Source organism: Mizuhopecten yessoensis, unplaced genomic scaffold (genome assembly GCF_002113885.1).
Source record: "Mizuhopecten yessoensis strain PY_sf001 unplaced genomic scaffold, ASM211388v2 scaffold57, whole genome shotgun sequence".
In the NCBI taxonomy this organism is placed as follows: Eukaryota; Metazoa; Mollusca; class Bivalvia; order Pectinida; family Pectinidae; genus Mizuhopecten; species Mizuhopecten yessoensis.
The window spans coordinates 104,581-123,635 of record NW_018403356.1 but is presented as its reverse complement, the minus strand read 5'-3'; the positions used below and the strand labels follow the sequence as shown (position 1 = coordinate 123,635).

Below are 19,055 nucleotides of genomic sequence, written 5' to 3'. Positions count from 1 at the left end.
TTTTTTTTTTTTTTTTTTTTTTTTTTTTATACCAACAGCCCTTATAAACATAATATGAATATTCGTCCTACGGTCTATAATATTGAATAATTGTTATAACATATAATGTTAATTGACTTAACATTGTGTTAATTGAATGTTGTCAAATACTTATTTGTGTAGTACATAGGTGGACCAGTTTAGTAGCTGAAGGAGACTCTGTGGCGGAATAGTTTAATTGATAACAATATTTCAGTTACGGAACATGTAATGGCTTAATAAAGAACGGTTGGCTGTTTGTTACAGAAAGTATTTGTAAAGCTCATCGAAAAGAAGATAAGAAATAGAAAAACAAATTGCAAAATATTGAAAAAGTGATATATAAATAGTGTTCTATTGTACAAACCGTGCCAATATTTGTTGGCTTTTATCAAATGAGTTAAATCACGGTGGATTTTCCCGGAATCACACAATCATGTCAAATATGCCAATATAGTGATCAAAATCACTGAGGTAGCACTGAAACAAAGCAGTTAACATAGTGACGGACAGTGTAAATTGAAGCTTCTCCTCTAGGAAACCCCGTAAAGCGACATTCATAAATTAACATCATCTGTATTTTAACAGATTGGTAAAATGAATCAGTAATTGATCAACACGATACGACTATGGAGACAAGAAATTTCCTGGGTTTTTTTCCTGGTTTAATGAATCAATATTATGACATGCAAACTTCATACGCATGGGAGGCTGATACCGTGCTGCTAAGGAAAGGAAAGTTATTAATCATATAAATATATAGTGTGACGAAGCTAATTTTGACAGACGTGTTAGTTATAGAAGTTTATAGGGTGATTATGTTTGTCATAACGGCAGTGTCAGTTATGTTAATCATATAAATATATAGTGTGACGAAGCTAATTTTGACAGACGTGTTAATTATAGAAGTTTATAGGGTGATTATGTTTGTCATAACGGCAGTCTCAGTTATGTTAATCATATAAATATATAGTGTGACGAAGCTAATTTTGACAGAAGTGTTAGTTATATACTGTAAGTGTATATATATGGTGACAAACTTAGTAATAACATCAACATAAGCTAAAGGAACTTCAAACAGTACAGTTTGTATTGGTATGTTAATTCAACAGATAAGTAGAGCTGCCATGTAGGGATTACAGGCGTTGTGGTAGAATATATACATAGGAACACGGGATGTAAGAAGCGTAGAGTTTGTATACCTATACAATGACCAGCAAATGTCAGAAAACAGATGATACACAACGTCCATGCTCAGTTATTTCTGAAAACGCCACGTCCTATTAACGCTACGTCCGATCACATAAGATAAATCACAGAGACGGTTCCTCTCACTTGGGTAGGCGTACCTCCCCAGGCGATATATTCGGATAATTTATCATTCCACCGATGATTTAGTCATTACAATCTCGGCCTCAGTTTCATACATATTCCATTGGTTTAACGTTAGCCTTATCCCTTCTTTACGTATAACAGAAGTTTAACATCAGCCTCAGTTCTTTACGTATTTCATATGTCCAACAGTAGCTAGACACAGCCCTTCATGTGTTACAAAGGTGAAACGTCGTCTTCAGTCCTAGACATATTGCATAAGTTTAACATCAGCCTCAGTCATTGATGTATCACAGAAGTTTAACATCAGCCTCAGTCATTGACGTAGAACAATAGTTAAATATCACTTCCTATAACATATTTCATAGGTTTAACGTAAGCCTCAGTCCTATACGTTTAGGATAGGTTTAACGTAAGCCTCAGTCCTATACGTGTAGGATAGGTTTAACGTAAGCCTCAGTCCTATACGTGTAGGATAGGTTTAACGTAAGCCTCAGTCCTATACGTGTAGGATAGGTTTAACGTAAGCCTCAGTCCTATACGTGTAGGATAGGTTTAACGTAAGCCTCAGTCCTATACGTGTAGGATAGGTTTAACGTAAGCCTCAGTCCTATACGTGTAGGATAGGTTTAACGTAAGCCTCAGTCCTATACGTGTAGGATAGGTTTAACGTAAGCCTCAGTCCTATACGTGTAGGATAGGTTTAACGTAAGCCTCAGTCCTATACGTGTAGGATAGGTTTAACGTAAGCCTCAGTCCTATACGTGTAGGATAGGTTTAACGTAAGCCTCAGTCCTATACGTGTAGGATAGGTTTAACGTAAGCCTCAGTCCTATACGTGTAGGATAGGTTTAACGTAAGCCTCAGTCCTATACGTGTAGGATAGGTTTAACGTAAGCCTCAGTCCTATACGTGTAGGATAGGTTTAACGTAAGCCTCAGTCCTATACGTGTAGGATAGGTTTAACGTAAGCCTCAGTCCTATACGTGTAGGATAGGTTTAACGTAAGCCTCAGTCCTATACGTGTAGGATAGGTTTAACGTAAGCCTCAGTCCTATACGTGTAGGATAGGTTTAACGTAAGCCTCAGTCCTATACGTGTAGGATAGGTTTAACGTAAGCCTCAGTCCTATACGTGTAGGATAGGTTTAACGTAAGCCTCAGTCCTATACGTGTAGGATAGGTTTAACGTAAGCCTCAGTCCTATACGTGTAGGATAGGTTTAACGTAAGCCTCAGTCCTATACGTGTAGGATAGGTTTAACGTAAGCCTCAGTCCTATACGTGTAGGATAGGTTTAACGTAAGCCTCAGTCCTATACGTGTAGGATAGGTTTAACGTAAGCCTCAGTCCTATACGTGTAGGATAGGTTTAACGTAAGCCTCAGTCCTATACGTGTAGGATAGGTTTAACGTAAGCCTCAGTCCTATACGTGTAGGATAGGTTTAACGTAAGCCTCAGTCCTATACGTGTAGGATAGGTTTAACGTAAGCCTCAGTCCTATACGTGTAGGATAGGTTTAACGTAAGCCTCAGTCCTATACGTGTAGGATAGGTTTAACGTAAGCCTCAGTCCTATACGTGTAGGATAGGTTTAACGTAAGCCTCAGTCCTATACGTGTAGGATAGGTTTAACGTAAGCCTCAGTCCTATACGTGTAGGATAGGTTTAACGTAAGCCTCAGTCCTATACGTGTAGGATAGGTTTAACGTAAGCCTCAGTCCTATACGTGTAGGATAGGTTTAACGTAAGCCTCAGTCCTATACGTGTAGGATAGGTTTAACGTAAGCCTCAGTCCTATACGTGTAGGATAGGTTTAACGTAAGCCTCAGTCCTATACGTGTAGGATAGGTTTAACGTAAGCCTCAGTCCTATACGTGTAGGATAGGTTTAACGTAAGCCTCAGTCCTATACGTGTAGGATAGGTTTAACGTAAGCCTCAGTCCTATACGTGTAGGATAGGTTTAACGTAAGCCTCAGTCCTATACGTGTAGGATAGGTTTAACGTAAGCCTCAGTCCTATACGTGTAGGATAGGTTTAACGTAAGCCTCAGTCCTATACGTGTAGGATAGGTTTAACGTAAGCCTCAGTCCTATACGTGTAGGATAGGTTTAACGTAAGCCTCAGTCCTATACGTGTAGGATAGGTTTAACGTAAGCCTCAGTCCTATACGTGTAGGATAGGTTTAACGTAAGCCTCAGTCCTATACGTGTAGGATAGGTTTAACGTAAGCCTCAGTCCTATACGTGTAGGATAGGTTTAACGTAAGCCTCAGTCCTATACTTGTAGGATAGGTTTAACGTAAGCCTCAGTCCTATACGTGTAGGATAGATTAAACGTAAGCCTCAGTCTTATACGTGTAGGATAGGTTTAACATAAGCCTCAGTCCTATACGTGTAGGTTAGGTTTAACGTAAACCTCAGTCCTATTATACGTGTAGGATAGGTTTAACGTTAGCCTCAGTCCTATACGTGTAGGATAGGTTTAACGTAAGCCTCAGTCCTATACGTGTAGGATAGGTTTAACGTAAACCTCAGTCCTATTAGAGTTACGTTAGTCTTATACGTATTATGAAGGTTTAACATAAGCTTCAGTCCTATATTATGACATAGTTTCAACTTCAACATCGATATCTGTCAAACACGCATTCCAGAGGTTTACAGTTAGCCTAGGTCCTCTATGTTTTACGTAGATTGTTTGCCATTAATAGTCCAAACATGTTGACTCCTCCCTCCACGGAAAACTATGACAATGATAACATACATGGCAAATAAGATCTAACCAGCATAGCTGTAACCCATTGGACTGTGTTTGGTTAAAATATCGATTAAAGGATAATCGCTTCGTAAATAGAAAACAACATAACACCATTTCTGTTAAAAGATTATTCAATGTGATATAAAAAAGCTTTCAATCGAACTTCATGAGAAACATAATAGATATTGACCAACCTTATAGCTGCGCTCAAATCAGTTGTTTCTATCCAATCAGAATCCATGCAATGCACAAAACAGCTGTTTGCACTTGCAGGTGTTTTCACTCCAGTGCAGGTAAACGGGAAGTGCCAGACTTAAAATGTGTTATGATATTAACACTAACAAGGTGAAAGGTTACCATTATATTACCGATGCTATCCATTTATATTTACTGGAAATCGAAACATTACAACAGGATTAGGTGCTGTCGTCGAGACGTCAATATGTACGAATTGGATATACATAAAAGGCGGGGAACGTCAGCGTCGTCAGCCTCCTGTTAACCCGCCTATCGATAACGAGTTCCCAAACTGTCTAGCCACATACAAACAGGAAATTATACAGTAAACACCAAGACTCTCGACGTTCGGAACCAAGCTGTTCTCTAATTGGAGGTTTTCCTCAGTATGGAACCGCTTACTGGTCTGGCTAATAGCGGGAATGTATGATACTAATTCTATTAAGACTATTTATCTAATATAGTATGATGTGCTTTACTCTGGCCATGTACGAAGTGCATATTCTTTGATACCACCAAATCAATTATTTTGGAGTCAAACAGTGCGAGTGTTTGTCATACAAACAAACTTGTTCCAAACGAGGGTAAACATCTACCATCTAATCAACCCTTCTGTGTCTATAACACCGAATTAATTATTTGTGTTTGGATAATAATAATCTTTATACACCAGAAAGAGGATACAGCTAGTATACAAATAGGTTATATCTAGTCTACAATTATACAGAGGATAAAGCCAAATAGAAAAACGGAAGATGGATGAATGCGAGTCAAACACACATAGCTGCAAATGTCATTATCAGTGCATATTTTGTTAATCAGAGCATCACCTCAAAAACCAGCTGACGGAGATTCAGCAGCTATGTATGCTTTTGCCAGATATTGGTTGAATATTCACGAATCAAATGTAATATGTAATATCGATGATCCAGCCCCCTTCGTTCCGACTAGGTTACTGCGACAGTATAAAAAATGCTAATTTGTCTCGAACAACCCTAGCTAGATAGTAGGACCACTGCATTAGTGGTTGTCAGAAAGAGGTGTTAATCTGAATCACAATCACTGTTATTTACTGTATAATTATGTCGTTACTGACCTAATACATTGGGAAACACAACAAAAGAGTTCCTGATAGACTGCACAGACAAATAAGGTATTACACTCAATCCGGAAAAAAAGAATTCATCATCTGAAGAAGTATTTACTGGAAATTTTCTTAAGTCTGCATACATAAAGACTCCCATTGTGTAACCTCAAGGACGTTTAGTTAAATATTTAAGGGCAAATCGCGAGGATAAGTAAGTGAGCTACTTGTTTGTGTCACAAAATGAACAGGAAGGGCAAGAGCCCACAGAATGGCAGTCACGTGACAACACTATAAGATCATCGTATGAAATATTCTTTGAACTGAAGTTAGCGGTATATTTTGTACCTTTCCAAAATACGTTATATACTCATTACAGCGAGAAATGTAATTACAATGTCTTAATTACCTACGGCAGCTGGTTGGAGCTGGAACGTTAAACGAATTACTCATCGGGGCAGAGGTTGTTCTTAAACGTGAAATGTTACTGGTTTTTTACCTGATGGTCCCACTCAAGACTCCACTGCCATCTGTTATGACAGGACTGCACTTCTTTTAAATGGACCTTTTAATTTAGCAATATCATAGAATGCATGGAAGCCGTAGTATAGAGACAAAGCTGGGCTTCTTTAATATAAATAGATTGTTTCAATTGATTAAATTGTAAAAGTAATAGATTTCTCCCTTCAGATCTATTCGTAGGGACATTGATATATCCAGGAGATGCTCGAAGACAGACATTGTCCCGTACAAGGTATCTTAATGGCGCCTTCCAGGAGACACTTCTACTATCAAGGTTGACTGAAAATATCGGAAGGTCTGTCACGTTAACATGGCGGGTCCATCTCTGATAGCTGACAATAGGCGTCGTATCATCTGTATGTTGGACTTTTGGTCATGTATCAGTAATCTAACTTGCGGACGACAATGAATGTTGATAAAAAACTACATGGATGCTAAGAACTCGGCAAAGTGATCAGCTCGAGTTAAGATATCGCCTTGATGAGCGGCATATGTTTTGAAGACGAATCCCGCTGTTTAGACAAAGGCTAAGCCGTCAGAAACCGTAGGATCGACGTTTGATAATAGACAAACATGTTCACATCGGGAAGAGTACATAGTTGTAATTATCTTCGGTCAGCTCATTTAGGTTATTTACATTATTAAATGATAGAACTTGTTGCTACACGTCGACAAAATAAAATCATAAAAGAATTTTGCGACGTTATCACCACTTGGTTAGAAGAATACACATTAAATTAGTTAACTCATTCTGCTGTTGATTCATGAGGTTAAACTTAAAACTTAAAATATGAATAGAATAATATTTCAAATAATTTTATCTTTTTATATATAAGATTTATATAAGGAGCTAGCTGTGCCTAATCAGCTGGATGAAGCACATCCGTGGGCGTCGCTGATTTTAAGCGATGCCACTAATGCGTATATAAACGTGTCAGGAAATGCAGATGATTTGCCTATTGTGTGTCGTATTACCCTGTGCCAGCATGACGATAGTGAGTGCGCGTCAATTTCCTCATGGCACAGTACCTAGACTATCATAATACATGGCACTGAAGTCTTCACCAGTAACTGTATCCTGTAGACACTACGGTGAGGCGTTTGGCCCACTCCCTGTATACATGCCGGGTGATAAATCACAGCACCAGTATCAACCTGTATCACTGTAATAGATTCACAAGCCTTCAGTTATGAACTTAAACAATCTAACTGCAATCCAAGTGGTGGTAGGGATGTTTCACAAAGGTCTGTTCGGGTTGTTATAAAGGTCGGATATTGATGAAGCATGCAATAACAGCGGCAAAGTTTATGTTGGCATCGGCATTGGTACTGTATCGTTTGAGACTTATTTTGACATATGAATCAAGATAGAATACATTATTAACAGGCATACATGCAACCTAACTAGCATTCATAATATAAATAGCACATAGGCAGATTAGGTTCGCCGGATATATTCGTTGTATCCGACAGTAAAACAGTCATTCACCATACAAACACCATCAAAATCAAACGGTTCCTCTTTCAATGCCACAACAATTATTTCACTATAATGTGAGATATCAGTACACTTATTTCACTATACAATGTGAGATATCAGTACACTTATGTTACTATACAATGTGAGATATCAGTACACTTATTTCACTATACAATGTGAGATATCAGTGCACTTATTTCACTATATAATGTGAGATATCAGTGCACTTATTTCACTATACAATGTGAGATATCAGTGCACTTATTTCACTATACAATGTGAGACATCAGTACACTTATTTCAATATACAATGTGAGACATCAGTTCACTTATTTCACTATACAATGTGAGACATCAGTACACTTATTTCACTATACAATGTGAGACATCAGTACACTTATTTCACTATATAATGTGTGATATCAGTACACTTATTTCACTATACAATGTGAGACATCAGTACACTTATTTCACTTTACAATGTGAGATATCAGTACGCTTATTTCACTATACAATGTGAGACATCAGTACACTTATTTCACTATACAATGTGAGATATCAGTACACTTATTTCACTATACAATGTGAGATATCAGTACACTTATTTCACTATACAATGTGAGATATCAGTACACTTATTTCACTATACAATGTGAGACATCAGTACACTTATTTCACTATACAATGTGAGATATCAGTACACTTATTTCACTATACAATGTGAGATATCAGTACACTTATTTCACTATACAATGTGAGATATCAGTACACTTATTTCACTATACAATGTGAGATATCAGTACACTTATTTCACTATACAATGTGAGATATCAGTACACTTATTTCACTATACAATGTGAGATATCAGTACACTTATTTCACTATACAATGTGAGATATCAGTACACTTATTTCACTATACAATGTGAGATATCAGTACACTTATTTCACTATACAATGTGAGATATCAGTACACTTATTTCACTATACAATGTGAGATATCAGTACACTTATTTCACTATACAATGTGAGATATCAGTACACTTATTTCACTATACAATGTGAGATATCAGTACACTTATTTCACTATACAATGTGAGATATCAGTACACTTATTTCACTATACAATGTGAGATATCAGTACACTTATTTCACTATACAATGTGAGATATCAGTACACTTATTTCACTATACAATGTGAGATATCAGTACACTTATTTCACTATACAATGTGAGACATCAGTACACTTATTTCACTATACAATGTGAGATATCAGTACACTTATTTCACTATACAATGTGAGACATCAGTACACTTATTTCACTATACAATGTGAGATAACAGTACACTTATTTCACTATGCAATGTGAGATATCAGTACGCTTATTTCACTATACAATGTGAGACATCAGTACACTTATTTCACTATACAATGTGAGACATCAGTACACTTATTTCACTATACAATGTGAGATATCAGTACACTTATTTCACTATATAATGGGAGATATCAGTACACTTATTTCACTATACGATGTGAGATATCAGTGCACTTATTTCACTATACAATGTGAGACATGAGTACATTTATTTAACTGTACACAGTACAACCGAAAGCGAGACACAGCTACAGCTGTTTGGAAATTGTGTTCCAAACTATTTGCCACGAGGAACTGTTTGTATCAGCAACGTTGCTGCGATGTGTACGTATTCCATAGTATGTCAATATATTTGCCATCACATAGTTTCTCTCTAATTTATTAAACGTTTAATTGCGGAAATTTCCACTTCCACATTATTTTGTGATAAAGATAGTACGGTCAATATTACACCAGACAATAGAACCATTCACCCACAGCTTTATCTGAGGTTCCTACCCATTAGTGGGTTGGTCGCTCTAGTAAAGGTAGGCGTAGTAGAACACGTGTACAGATATACGATCTGACGAGAATCATCGTTTATTAACCTACAACTTATGTTATATCACAATATATGAAACTGTAGAATAGTTGTTTCACCTTATGTGTAATATAATATTATAGTATACAAACCATACACCAACCAGCAGTCAAATTCAATACACTATCCAAATGTTCACAAGGGGGAAACTGTAGGGAAGCTATTTTTTCTTTTATGTGTTGATGTCATTAGGGCAAGACACTTACCTACCACATGTGTTTAGACTTAAGCTTTCAAGACAAATATCTCCTAAATGTGAAGAAACACAGTTTAGACCTAGGCTCCATGAAGACAGATAGCTCCGATATGTATGAGAAACACCCAGTGTGGATCTAGGTCTCCTATTTCTGGTTCGCCTCGGTAGATATTTTATCAGTGTTTTTTTATTAGGCTATAACTTGTAACGAGGTGATAAGATTATCTGTCGTGTGAGTTCCAACAGTAACATGTCTAAAACCTCATAAAAAACTCTTTACTGTCTTGAAAAATTAATAGGAACGTCTCCAGTAATTGTATGATCTATATCTTAATGTTAGCGTGACAGGTAGGTTAGTGAGAATAACCAATATCTCACAGTTCAAGCTATTGAATTTCCCTTGTTTGGCTGAAAGTCGATGTGACAAACCAATGATTTACATATATATGAGTAAACCATCAGCAGAACTAACTTTGACATGACAGGGATGCATACTTATTGAATGAAAGCGATATAGAGACAAAGTGAAATGTTACACACTGAGACATAGGAAAAATGTTACACATTAAGACAAAGTGAAATATTACACACTGAGACAAAGTAAAATGTTACACACTGAGACATAATGAAACATTACACACTGAGACATAATGGGAACCTTACACACTGAGACAAAGTGGAACGTTACAGACTGAGATTACACACTGAGACATAATGAAACATTACACACTGAGACATAATGGGAACCTTACACACTAGGAGATAGTGAAAAATTACACACTGAGACATAGTGGAACGTTACACGCTGATACATAGTGGAACGTTACAGACTGAGACATTATGAAACATTACACTCTGAGACATAATGGAACTTAACACATTGAAAGATAGTGAAAATTACACACTGAGACGTAGTGGAACGTTACCCACTGAGACAAAGTGGAACCTTACACACTGAAACATAAAGGGAACCTTACACACTGAGAGGTAGTTACATACTGAGACATAGCGGAACCTTACACACTGAAACATAAAGGGAACCTTACACACTGAGAGGTAGTTACATACTGAGACATAGTGGAACCTTACACACTGAGACAAAGTGGAACGTCACAGACTGAGACAAAGTGGAACGTTACATACTGAGACATAGTGGAACCTTACACACTGAAACATAATGGGAACCTTACACACTGAGAGGTAGTTACATACTGAGACATAGTGGAACCTTACACACTGAAACATAATGGGAACCTTACACACTGAGAGGTAGTTACATACTGAGACATAGTGGAACCTTACACACTGAAACATAATGGGAACCTTACACACTAGGAGATAGTGAAAAATTACACACTGAGACATAGTGGAACGTTACAGGCTGAGACATAGTGGAACGTTACACACTGAGACAAAGTGGAACGTTACACACTGAGACATTATGAAACATTACACTCTGAGAAATAATGGAACTTAACACACTGAAAGATAGTGAAAATTACACACTGAGACATAGTGGAACGTTACACGCTGAGAAATAGTGGAACGTTACACACTGAGACAAAGTGGAACGTTACACACTGAGACATAGTGGGAACCTTACGCACTGAGACGTAGTGGAACGTTACACACTGAGACATAGTGGAACTTAACACACTGAAAGATAGTGGAACGTTACACGCTGAGACATAGTGGAACGTTACAGACTGAGACATGGTGGAACGTTACACACTGAGACAAAGTGAAACGTTACACACTGAGAAATAGTGGAACGTTACACACTGGGACATGGTGGAACGTTACAGACTGAGACAAAGTGAAACGTTACACACTGAGACATAGTGGAACCTAACACACTGAGACATAGTGGGAACCATACACACTGAGACATAGTGGGAACCTTACCCACTGAGACATAGTGGGAAGCTCACACACTGAGACAAATTGGAACGTTACAGACTGAGACATAGTGGAACGTTATACACTGAGACATAGTGGAACATTACAGGCTGAGACATAGTGGAACCTAACCCACTGAGACATAGTGGGACGTTTCACACTGAGACATAGGGGGAACCTTACACACTGAAACATAATGCGAACCTTACACACTGAGAGGTAGTGAAAAATTACACACTGAGACGTAGTGGAACGTTTCACACTGAGACCTAGTGGAACGTTACATACTGAGACATAGTGGAACTTTACACACTGAGACATAATGAAACATTACACACTGAGACATTATGAAACATTACACTCTGAGACATAATGGAACTTAACACACTGAAAGATAGTGAAAATTACACACTGAGACGTAGTGGAACGTTACAGACTGAGACAAAGGGAAACGTTACACACTGAGAGATTGTGGAACCTAACACACTGAGACATAGTGAAATGCTACAGACTGGAACGGTACACACTGAGACATAGTGAAACGTTACCCACTAGTGAAATGCTACACACTGAGACATAGTGGGACGTTTCACACTGAGACATAGGGAAATGCTACACACTGAGACATAGGGAAATGCTACACACTGAGACATAGTGTGAAACTCACACACTGAGACAAAGTGAAACGTTAAACACTGAGACATAGTGGGAAACTCACACACTGAGAAAACGTGGAACGTTACAGACTGAGACATGGTGGAACGTTACAGACTGAGCCAAAGTGGAATCTTACACACTGAGACGTAGTGGAACGTTACATACTGAGACATAGTGGAACTTTACACACTGAGACATAATGAAACATTACACACTGAGACGATAGTGAAAAATTACACACCTAGACATAGTGGAACGTTATACGCTGAGACATAGTGGAACATTACAGGCTGAGACATAGTGGAACTTAACACACTGAAAGATAGTGGAACGTTACATACTGAGACAAAGTGGAACTTTACAGACTGAGACAAAGTTGAACGTTACATACTGAGACAAAGTGGAACGTTACACACTGAGACAAAGTGGAACGTCACAGACTGAGACAAAGTTGAACGTTACATACTGAGACAAAGTGGAACCTTACACACTGAAACATAATGGGAACCTTACACACTGAGAGGTAGTGAAAAATTACACACTGAGACATAGTGGAACATTACAGGCTGAGACATAGTGGAACGTTACACACTGAGACATAGAGGGAACCTTACACACTGAGACAAAGTGGAACGTTACAGACTGACACAAAGTGGAACGTTACATACTGAGACATAGTGGAACGTTACACACTGAGACATAGTGAAATGCTACACACTGAGACATAGTGGAACGTTACACACTGAGACATAGTGGAACTTAACACACTGAAAGATAGTGGAACGTTACACGCTGAGACATAGTGGAACGTTACACACTGAGACATAGTGGAACTAAACACACTGAGACATAGGTGAACTTAACACACTGAGAGATAGTGAAAAATTACACACCTAGACATAATGGAACGTTACACGCTGAGACATAGTGGAACTTACAGACTGAGACATGGTGGAACGTTACACACTGAGACAAAGTGGAACGTTACACACTGAGACATGGTGGAACGTTACAGACTGAGACAAAGTGAAACGTTACACACTGAGACAAAGTGGAACGTTACACACTAAGACATAGTGGAACCTAACACACTGAAAGATAGTGGAACGTTACATACTGAGACATAGTGGAACGTTACACACTGAGACAGTGGGAACCTTACACACTGAGACATAGTGAAATGCTACACACTGGAACGTTACACACTGAGACATAGTGGAACTTAACACACTGAGACATAGTGGAACTTAACACACTGAGACATAGTGGAACTTAACACACTGAGACATAGTGGAACTTAACACACTGAGAGATAGTGAAATGCTACACACTGAGACATAGTGGAACGTTGCACACTGAAAGATAGTGGAACGTTACACGCTGAGACATAGTGGAACGTTACACACTGAGACATAGTGGGAAACTCACACACTGAGACAAAGTGGAACGTTACAGACTGAGACAAAGTGGAACGTTACAGACTGAGACATAGTGGGAACGTTACACACTGAGACATAGTGAAATGCTACACACTGAGACATAGTGGAACGTTGCACACTGAAAGATAGTGGAACGTTACACGCTGAGACATAGTGGAACGTTACACACTGAGACATAGTGGAACTTAACACACTGAGACATAGTGGAACTTAACACACTGAGAGATAGTGAAATGCTACACACTGAGACATAGTGGAACGTTACACACTGGATCGTTACACACTGAGACAAAGTGGAACTTTACAGACTGAGACAAAGTGGAACGTTACAGACTGAGACAAAGTGGAACCTTACACCCTGAGACGTAGTGGAACGTTACACACTGAGACATAGTGGAACGTTACACACTGAGACATAGTGGAACGTTACACACTGAGACATAGTGGGAACCTTACACACTGAGACATAGTGAAATGCTACACACTGAGACATAGTGGAACGTTACACACTGAGACATAGTGGGAACCTTACACACTGAGACATAGTGAAATGCTACACACTGAGACATAGTGGAACGTTACACACTGAGACATAGTGGGAACCTTACACACTGAGACATAGTGAAATGCTACACACTGACACATAGTGGAACGTTACACATTGAGACATAGTGGGAACCTTACACACTGAGACATAGTGAAATGCTACACACTGAGACATAGTGGAACGTTACACACTGAGACATAGTGGGAACCTTACACACTGAGACATAGTGAAATGCTACACACTGAGACATAGTGGAACGTTACACACTGGAACGTTACACACTGAGACATAGTGGAAAGTTACACACTGAGACATAGTGGAACGTTACACACTGGAACGTTACACACTGAGACATAGGCGAACGTTACACTCTGAGACATAGTGGGAACCTTACACACTGAGACATAGTGAAATGCTACACATCGAAACTCAATTACATATTACACAATGATACATAATGAAATGTTTCACAATGAGACAAAGTGAAATAGTACACAATGAGACAAAGTGACATAGTACACAATGAGACAAAGTGACATGTTACAAAATGAGACATAATGAAACATTACACACTGAGACAGTTAAATGTTATACATTCGTATACAAGGGAAACATGAATAAAATACATTTACAAAATATGTACATGTATCATGTTAAGATCTAATGCAAATATTGGACACGTACTTTCAACAGTCTTTGTCTATAACGGGCACTAGCAGGTAGGCGAGCATTGATTATTGGTATCTAAACAACAACTAAGTTATTATTTTTTTCATTCATTTCTGAAGACAATAAGTGAAAAACACGCGATTTTTCATTGCAGGTTTTAAACGGTATTTCCAGGTGTTGGTATGAATTTGATTGTTGCCCTTTTTATAAACAGAAAAGTAATACATCAACTTAATGTTGTTCCTGTTTAATTATTAAACTTCTAGATGTTTTATTATATCCATGGAGATATATATATATGTCAATATTCCATTTAGTAGAAACTGCAGTCAAACACAATTTTAACATTTTACAATCTGTAATATGATTTGCTTTTAAAGCGTACGCGTCCTATCAAATTACGGAATACAGAGAATCACTGATGAAAATGAATATATCAACTCACCCAATGTCACAACTTACCTGATGTCACAGTATGTATTCCACAGAATGCCCTGTAATCACAGTTCGACTAAGTCTGGTCGTAGTCCCAGTGTCTGTATCGTCTGCTTGCAGTATTTTCTCCACCCTAATTTCCAGTACGTTTCACCTCGATCCTTCAACCCAATCTTACGCTACTTGTGTCGTGACACTGCCACACTGCTGTAATTGTCATTCATAGAAAAAGGCACCACACCCGCTATTCCAATCTGACGACCGTTTTGTTGGCACAGGGATTTCTGTCCAATATAAAAGTGCCGGTTATTGGTGGACAGCCCGCTGGAGTAATAGATACCTGCTAGGCTGGCTGGTATAAACCGTGAGCTGGGTGGAGATACCGCCGTCACTTCCATCACGTCCTATCCTACACGTTCTCTGTTGCGGTCGACGTTTATATAAATCCTTATCCCTTCCTGCTGAATCACGATAAGTGTCAGACGAAAGATACAACGATAAAAACACTTCATATATCTGGTATTTAAATCCATGTTGTTTTATAATAAGACATAAATAAAAACAAGGTTCCATTATAAATCTTCTAGACTATGTCAGACACGCCCTCGAAAGAGGAAAGAATTTATCAGAACATGTCGTCCGCGAATAAATTAAGATAGAGAATATGAAGAAGTTATTAGTGAGATAATACCATACACATCATATAAATTCACTCAATTAGTGTATTAAAGGGGTTTGTTGTTCAAGACAATTCAGTGTTCATTATTCAAAAGAGTACCATATTGTCATTCAAGACAGTTAATTATTCTGTTGTTCAAGACAATATAATGTTTATTTGTAAAGACTATGCAAAAAGACAATTGTTCAAGACGGTATATTGTTTGATTGTTTAAAATAGTACATTATTTTGTACTTCGAGAAGATACATTGTTTTGGAGTTAAAAACAATTAAGTGTTTCATTAGTAATGACAATAGAAAAGGAAAATGTATGCCAAAGAGAGCACCTTACTTTGGTTGTTCAAGACAATATTGTTCATGATTTAAAATAAAATAGTTTAAGACAGTATGTTTTTTTTGCAGTTCATGACAATACAGTGTTTTAACATTCAAGACGGCACACTGTGTTTTTTTAAAAGACAATACAGTATTTGATTATTCCCAACCGTTCTCTTGTAATCCTCCGTGATCTTCACTGTGTCGTTTTCCCCGTGTTTCTATTGTTCTCTCTTTCAGTTCCTGTGTGTATTCCTCTTTACTTATTTTTAATCTAACAAACAACGCTGTTCCGCTGACCATGCAGTTTTCAATATATGAATTATCGCAATAGGTGGTCTGTGATCGTATTAAGTGGTGAAGATTAATTGGTGTTATTTATAAACCCATGTGAAGCACTGGCTCTGATACCTCCCAGCACCTGGTCACATTTCTATCTAGGATACAGACAATGGCTGCTAAAACATACTTTATTGTGATTCGCTACTCAAGAATCCAGCTGAGGCATTAAAAGTAATGGCATATGTTACATAGTTACCTGTTGTTTAGGTTGTTTACGTTACAGAAGTAAGACGGAAACAGAAGGAAAACTTCCAGGACTTTTGACCTAATTTTACAACGTCAATCACAACGTTGCGTCGCCCAGCAGTTTGGTGTTCATGCATCAACTATTGCCCGTTTAGTTGGTCGGCTTGGACACACTGGACTATTAACAGACCGTCCTATAAGTTGACGTCCACACGTAACGTCGTGACGTCAAGACAGAGCTAACGTCTGTCTTACCTCCGGAAGCGTTTTAAAACTGTAACGGTAACAGCATACAGCATTAATTGGTAAACATCGACACCGACCGTAACCGAGAACAGCGGTTGCACGATTTCAACTTCAAGCCATGTCGTCCTTCCGTCGCACCCCAACTTAATCAAAGGCCATGTCAATGTCGTCTGTAATGGTGCCGTACACATGCCCCAACTGTATATCGCTGGGCTGATTGAAGACGTATCCGGTTTAATGACGAGCCACGTTTCACGTCCGATTGCCACTAATGTGTCTACCGACGTCGTCGCGGTGAACGATATGCAAATGAAAGCGTTTAGGGAAACGACAGATTTGCGGGAGGGTCTATTATAGTTTGGGGCAGTTCTAATGGCGTTAAACCCCCTTAAGTTATTATCCAGGACAATCATAGCCGTTAGATTTCGAGATCAGGTCCTCCAGCCCCACATCAGTCCCCTTATACTTCAGTGGAATCTTACTTTCAACTAGAAAAATGCCAGGCCACACGTTGCAAGGATGTGTCGTGCTTTTTTAGACCAAAACAACGCCTCAGTACTTGATTTGCCACCAACAGTTCTTTGCTCCTTCCCCATTGAACATTTGGGGATGAACTTGGAGAACGCGCCAACCCCCCAACCAAAGTCGTCAATGTGACGCAGGTACATCTTGAGAACGGAAGAATATCCAATTCGAAAAAAAATAACAGTTTGATGGGTTATATGGTGAGGAGGGTACGGGAAATAGAACCGGGACTAAGGGATGAGTGACTCTATTGTGGCGACATTCCTGACACCGCTGCTTGTGTCACAACATCAGATATTTCTCATATATCAGCCAAAAAGGATCCAGTGAAAACTGTTAAATTTACCACTTATGAAATATCTTCAATAAAATTTGCGAAATTTACAATAACAAACGTTTACTTTTTTACGTCAATATATATACGGACTTGTCTGAACCATATATCACCCTCCCACGGATTGACACGAGACCAATATAGAAATGTCATCATACAAAACGAGGCTGGTCGAGTCATCAGATCTGACTTTAAGGGTCTCCTGTTTCCAACGAGCAAATGACTTAAGGCTTCCGTGATGATGTTAGTGTAACGGAACACCGCCGTGAGATGACGTATGACCAATGTACTACCGGTCAACTACTTGTGTATGGTACAGCTTTGGTGTAATCACCGTTATTTATCACAGCACTTTGTCATACCGGCGTTGTATAATGTGAAAAATTACTTGTTTTCTATGATATTGATATCTGTTTGCATGCATGGATGTTGTAACTCCTCGTGAACACTATCTGTTTCAATCCGCGGATTTGTGACATATCTAGTGTATTTCTGAATTTTGGCCGTTTAAATAAACTTTATTTCTCTCGTTTGTAAGGAAGGACACCTTGTGGTATACCGAAGTGAAGCAGGATCTTTCTCATTTCCTTAAAGTTCATGTTTGTGTGTGTGGCATTTATTTTAGCGAAAGGACATGTACCTCGGATTATGAATTTCTGTGACATATCTTAGTTTAAAAAGGTCATCTTGCCATAGTTAAAGTTATCTCGCTAACAAATCATAGAGCTCTAAAAAAGGAGGGAGTTCCTTTGGTTAAACGAAGGGCGAAACTACTGTGAATCATGTACATGGCACGGACATCCACTAGCATAGCGAGATCCACTAAGCAATGAGCCGTAGATTGGTATGATGTACGGAAACCCTTTAGACAGATCCACTAAACGATGAGCTGTAGATTGGTATGATGTACGGAAACCCTTTAGATAGATCTATTAAACAATGAGTCGTAGATTGGTATGAAGTACGGAAACTCTTTAGATAGATCCACTTAACGATGAGCTGTAGATTGGTATGATGTACGGAAACCCTTTAGATAGATCTATTAAACAATGAGTCGTAGATTGGTATGATGTACGGAAACCCTTTAGATAGATCCACTTAACAATGAGCTGTAGATTGGTATGATGTACGGAAACCCTTTAGATAGATCTACTAAACGATGAGCTGTAGATTGGTATGATGTACGGAAACCCTTTAGA

At 38.4% G+C, this 19,055-nt stretch overlaps 1 protein-coding gene across 3 annotated transcripts in view; it reads right to left on the bottom strand.

Moving 5' to 3' along the window:
• Positions 1-15,664, bottom strand: part of LOC110449022 (tachykinin-like peptides receptor 99D) — a 41,324-nt gene extending 25,660 nt beyond the window's left edge. For 2 of the 3 annotated variants that reach the window (XM_021495709.1, XM_021495626.1), the window contains exon 1: positions 15,257-15,664. The gene's annotated coding sequence lies outside the window, so the exon portion shown is untranslated. Of the gene's footprint in view, positions 1-4,299; positions 4,634-15,256 lie in introns of those variants that run through there. The other variant, XM_021495879.1, reaches the window with a different exon arrangement.
• Positions 15,665-19,055: the final 3,391 nt, after the last annotated feature.